This window comes from Eschrichtius robustus, chromosome 20 (assembly GCF_028021215.1).
Source record: "Eschrichtius robustus isolate mEscRob2 chromosome 20, mEscRob2.pri, whole genome shotgun sequence".
NCBI lineage: Eukaryota > Metazoa > Chordata > Mammalia > Artiodactyla > Eschrichtiidae > Eschrichtius > Eschrichtius robustus.
In genome coordinates, this window is record NC_090843.1 from 10,990,624 (window position 1) to 10,996,647 (window position 6,024).

Below are 6,024 nucleotides of genomic sequence, written 5' to 3' on the forward strand. Positions count from 1 at the left end.
AGTGAGACCTTTTATTTCTTTATTCCTTTAATTTATTTTGGCTGTGTTGGGTCTTCATTGCTGTGCGTGGGCTTTCTCTAGTTGCGGTGAGCGGGGGCTGCTCTTCGTTGTGGCGTGTGGGCTTCTCACTGCGGTGGCTTGTCTTGCTGCGGAGCACGGGCTCTAGGCACGCGGGCTTCGGTAGTTGTGGCTCGCAGGCTCTAGAGTGCAGGCTCAGTAGTTGTGGCGCATGGGCTTAGTTGCTCCGCGGCATGTGGGATCTTCCCGGACCAGGGCTCGAACCCGTGTCCCCTGCATTGGCAGGCGGATTCTTAACCACTGCGCCACCAGGGAAGCCCAGTCCTACGATTTTAAATAGAATGGCTGGAAAGGCCTCTCTAGGAAGGTGGGCCTTGAGTGGAGTCCTGAAGGAGATGGAGGAAAGACCATTGCAGGCAGAGGCAAGTACAAAGGCCCTGGGCCTGGCATGTGCCTGGAGCAGTCAAAGACTAGCAAGGAGGCCCCATATGTGGAGCAGGTAAATGCAAATGTGGTCAGCAAGTACCAGGAAATCAGAGTCTCACCTGTGAGGCATGGTTAGTCCTCGAGGATTTGTAGAGCAAAGGAAATGACATGACCTGACTCATCCTTTAGCAGGGAGGCCCTGTCTGCTGTGTTGAGAACCTGCCTCGGGGGGCATGGAGAAAGCAGCTAGGAGGTCATTGCAGAGGTCTGGGTAGGCGCTGATCAGACCCCAGCAGTGCAAAGGGCGAGAGTGATCACATTCTGGATATATCTGAACATAGAAGAACCAAGACTTTCATTCAAATCTAAACAGTAATTATCAAATGTTGATTTTTAGATGGATCTATTGGAACTGTTTACATACTTCCCAGAATTGCTCATGAGAACCAAAGAAGAGGTCCAGAATTTATCCTAAACTTCTTAGGACTTTTCTGAAGGATCTATGGGCTGACTGCTCACATAGAAGAGAAGATTCTATCCACTCCAAGATTTTCCATCATCTTCTCAATCACCGTCTTCTGTGGGTTGACCAGATACACGGGCAGTTCTCGGAAGGTTCCTGTGGTTCTCACAAAGGCAAAACAAACCCTTCACACCCATCCTCCCTGCTGTGGGAATGTGTTGGCGTTTCACTGATGCATGGAGGCTCGAGTGAGGTGCAGCTCCCGTGGGCAGGGCCCAGACGGACGCGCCTGTCAAACCTGCTTGTCTGCGGCTGCTCAGCCAAGACTGTGGCTGGTCAGCCATCGCTTCTCAAGGACAAGGAAGGCAAGTACACGGAGTCTGTCCCCAGGAGAGCAGGTCGTCATACCCAGGGAGGGTGGATAGGCCAAGAATGGGGTCCAAGAGCTGTCTACAGGGGAATGAGAGGGGCCGGCTTCCTCCTTATAAGGCGTGGAGGGGGTGCCTGGTTTGGGTACGAGAGGAGAAAGCAGCTCGTCCCATTTTGCTTGGTTAAATTACTTGAACATTCTCTGGCTGCTAAGTACCACCTTAAGACAGCGTGGGCCATGCTGGGTGAAAGGAATGCTCTGTTTAGTACTCTTATCTCTGCATCGTTGCCCAGGACAAAAGAAAAGGAAGGAAGGTTTCTAAGTTCAGGTATAAAGTGAGTAAGACCAGCTGCCTCCTGTCTGCGGTAAGGGCATAGCTGGACATTTACAATGGCACTTCGGTGCCAGATTTTAGCTGAGGGGTGCAAGGGAGCACCCCTTTTGTGCTTGGTGAACTTCTGCCTCACTCACCATATTTGTGGGTCATCAATTCCCTTAAGCTTCCTCTAACTCATTCCCCCTATTCTGGAGTACTGTGCATGCCTGTGTGTGTGTGTGTGTGTGTGTGTGTGTGTGTGTGTGTGTGTGTGTGTGCGCGCGGGCGCACGCGCGCGCGTTTATCCTTCTCCCCTACTTCACAGGCAAGGGAAGATCTGCACCTTGGGGTCTGAGAAGAATGCTGACATGGGAAAGGGTCAAATAGGAGGACCCACATCTTAGAGGCTCAGGGGTCTTATAATCTAAGACTCCCTCTAGAATTGCTGTAGGGTGAAAAGAGGATTTTATAGAGTTTAAAATATCCTTAGGGATCTCTGGGCTAAATTTTCTTTACTGTTAGGACTAACCCCTATTTACATTGGGGCTGAGTTGCAAAGAAACTCCCACATTTTAAATTCCCATTTGGGGACCTGTCTTAAGCTGCTTCACTGTATGAAGCAGGGACTAGCATGGCTTCTACTCAGCTACGCCCACTTATACTCAAACCCCGGTGTGGCTGACAGGTCCCAGGAGCCAGGGGTAGTTGGTTGAGGTTTAGAGAGTCCTAGAGAGACCTGTCTTCAGCTGTCCTGGTAAGGCAGCTTGTCGCTTGAGCCGGCCCTGATTTTCTGAGTTCACTTTGATGGGAGTGGGAGTCTGTGAGCAGTCAGGTGTCCCTTGGGAGTCCTGTGATGCTACGGTAGGCGGGGTCAGGGGTGGCAGTCGGACTAGAAGATGCTCCCAGGGCAGGCTATCACCCCCTGTGACCCAGCCCAGGGAAGGCTTTCCAGCCAGTCCTGGTCATCAGGGCATCCACGGAGACCTGGGCATCTGGAGCTCCCAGAGTTTGAGCTGCAGGCTGGAGATGTGCTCCCCGACCCAGACCCTTGGCAGCTATATCATATAATACCAGACAGCATGCCAGGGTGTAATCTACTAAAAATAAAAGTTAATATTCCGTGAGCCCAAGTTTTTGGGTCACTGTCTCCTTTGAGCCAACTAATCCAGGGCCATTGACCCCAGTCAAAGGAAGGCATTTAGGTTCACCATTCAGGGCCAGTGTATTTATTTCCCATCTGTTTTTGAATCTTCAGGCTCAGGCTTGATGCATATTAAGGTGGATATTTTATGAGAGATTTGTGGGGAACACAGGGTTTTATAAATGTTCTCCCCTCTCCTTTATTAAGTGGAAGGTTAAGAAATCCCGTCCTGGGGGTAAGAAGCAGTTCCCTTCCCCACTGATGCAGGACTGGGCCAATCAAGTCTTCTTCCCCCACGCCCCTGCCTTTTCCAGAATTTCCCCTCTTCAGCCAGCACCTGTCAACCTGGTCCGCTCCCACCATCTCTGTGCCTGGCACACATGAGGGTTGGCTCTTCCTTGCAGGACTGAGGGAAAAGCAAGAGAGGGGACGCCTCTACTGGTCTCTGATAGTTGGTCACCCAAATCATGTCACTTGTGAGAGAGAAAGGGGGGCACGGTGAATAATCATGCTTGCACAGGAAGTATCCCAGGCGCTCCAAGACTGATGGGCACCTTATCTGTGATGACTTCCCTCTCCGTTTGATCAACTGAGTTAATTTGATTGTTTTCTGAAACAATGAGTTTATGGTTGTTATTGAACCCATGCTTGCTCATTCTAAAAAGTTTAATTAATAGAAAAAAAGAAAGCAACAGATTTCCTAAAATTCTACCACCACGAATAACGAGTATTAGCATCAGGGAACAGCATTCCAGAATCTACCTGCTCTCTTTCTCTGTTTCTCTGTTTCTATCTCTTTGTGTTTCTCTCTCTCTCTGTCTCTCTCCCACACATTCGAGTGCACACACAAACACACATACACACACACTGAACAGTAGACAGATGGACAGATTAGACGGATGGATGGATAAGTATATGGATTGAGGGACTGCTAGAGAGATAGATACACTAACATCATTCAGTAAAAATGAGATCCACATGTTTTCAAAGTAAAATTTTAGCTTTACTTAATTTAAAATTAAATTATGATGAAATAGTTGAATGCAGTATAAGTGTTTCTCAACTCCAAGAACCATTACTTCCCTAAAAGTTCCCACTAAGGTTAAGAGATTATGATAACCACGACAAGGTAGAGGCTTTACGTAAAATCGACATGCCTCCGTTGAGACCTGGTTTTGTCACTGGCGGCCCCGAGCCCCTTGACACCACTCCACCCATTGCGGGGCTCGTCTGATATTATGACATTTCTCAACGTTTGGGGGAAAAACTTGTTTATCTTTCCATTGTTCCTATTTTGTGGCTGCTGCGGGGTTTTTTTTTGTTTTTTTTTTTTTACATTTTTTGGCTCATTTTGCGAGGCACTGGTCAAGAGAGACTCTGAGTCTGCTTCATTCAGCACCTTTCTCATTTGGACTGGTTCTATGTGTAGAATCTGACCCAGAACCTTTGAGATGGATGTGGCAGGAGTGGCTGCACTCACGACGTTGTCATCTGAGAAGGCGCAAGGGGAACCCTTAGATGCCTCGGCACACGTGGCAACGCATTCCTGGGGGTCATGGGATCAGCTGAGGGGAACAGGATGCTGGGATAAGCGAGTGTAGGGATGGAACAGAGGAGGCCAGGAGGGAATGCAAAGCTGCCCAAGGGCAAAAGCACTCAGCTCCACTCAGGGCCTCCTGGGCAGGGGATGGATCTTGGCTGGGGGCGCTGGGCCATCAGGTGCCGGCAGGCCCCGCCTCCTTGGCCATGCACTGGGGCTGGGCACCTGAGATCTTATTGCTGCCCCACCGGTTTCCAGAAGGACAGGCAGGGCCTGAGAAAGCAAAGACCATGGCCTTCACCAGGCAGGGCCGGACGGGGCTTGGAAGGGCTACTCTTGGAGTTGATCCTCTGTCCTGGGTCCTTGGGTGGTTGGCTAGTTAAAATCCTCTGCTATGAAGGTTGACCAGTTAGAATCCTGTCCTGGCCCCCAAGCCACCAGCCTGGCAGCCATGGAGAAAGTGGGTCCCATTTGGCCCTCCACCTCTTGACAAGCCCACTCACACCTAGGTGCCAGGAGTGAATGTTTATTCCCGCAGGGGTATTTAAAAGAGAACCTCACAGAAGGGCAATGATCATCACAAAAGAATCACTTGGTCAAGACAGGGATTTAGGCATAAATTACGTAGTGGGGGCCTGGAGACCACTTGATCATGCAAAGCAGGGCCAGCTTCATAGGTGTAACCTGTCCCCAGGGCCCAGCACTTGGTTTAATGCTCTGCTGTCACTGTCTAGAAATTCTGGATATTTTTTAAACAAGGGGCCCATATTTTCACTTTGTACTGGGCTCTGTGGATTGTATAGCTGGTCCTAATGCAAGGTGGAAGGTCATCCTGATTTGGAGGGCCACACCCCAGTGATGCAAACTTCTACTGGGTAGAGATCCCAGGAGCTTGAGAGCCTTCCATTCAAGTGTGTGGTTGACAGCTTGGATGTGGCTGGGCACTCCAGGACCTGGGCAAGTTTCCAAATCCCCTTTGCCCTTATGTATTAGTTTCCCAGGGCTGACATAATACATTACCACAACAGAAATTTATTTGCCTTCAGTTCTGAAAGCTAGAAATCCAAAATCCAGGTGCCAGCAGGTCCAGTCTCCCTCTGAAGCTGTAGTGGAGAATCTGTTCCCTGCCCTTCTCCGAGCCTTGGGTGTTGCTGGCAATCCTTGGCATCCCTTGGCTTCTATGAGCATCGTTCCGATCTCTGACTCGGTTGTCACATGGCTTCTCCCTGTGTGTCTGTCTCTGGGCCTCTTCTCTTCTTATAAGGTCACTAGTCATATGGGATTCAAGGCCCCACCCTAATGACCTTATCTTGATCACATCTGCAATGATCCTATTTCCAAATAAAGTCACATTCACAGGTACTGGGGGTGAGGACTTCAGCATATCTTTTAAGGGGACACAATTCAGCCTATAAAGCCCTGATTCATGAGCATCCATCGACTGTTCCCTGAAGAAACCAGGAATGAACCGCCTTAGGACAGAACTCCTGTCCTCAGCTTGCTCCGCCTCCTCCCTCAGCCAGTGAGACCCCTGGGCCCTGTCCCACCCACAACCCTGCCGGCAGATCCATCTCTCTGACTACAAGACTTAGGGGAAGGGTGTCAGTGAATCTGGCCCCATGGTGACCAAGACACACTGGGTAGCTATTGCACCTGCCCACTCTCCTTGGTATTCCAGGGTTCAAAGTTCAGTTTCCTTCTAGAAACCTGCTTCCAAGCCCCAAGGAAGATTTTATAGTTACTGAATAAA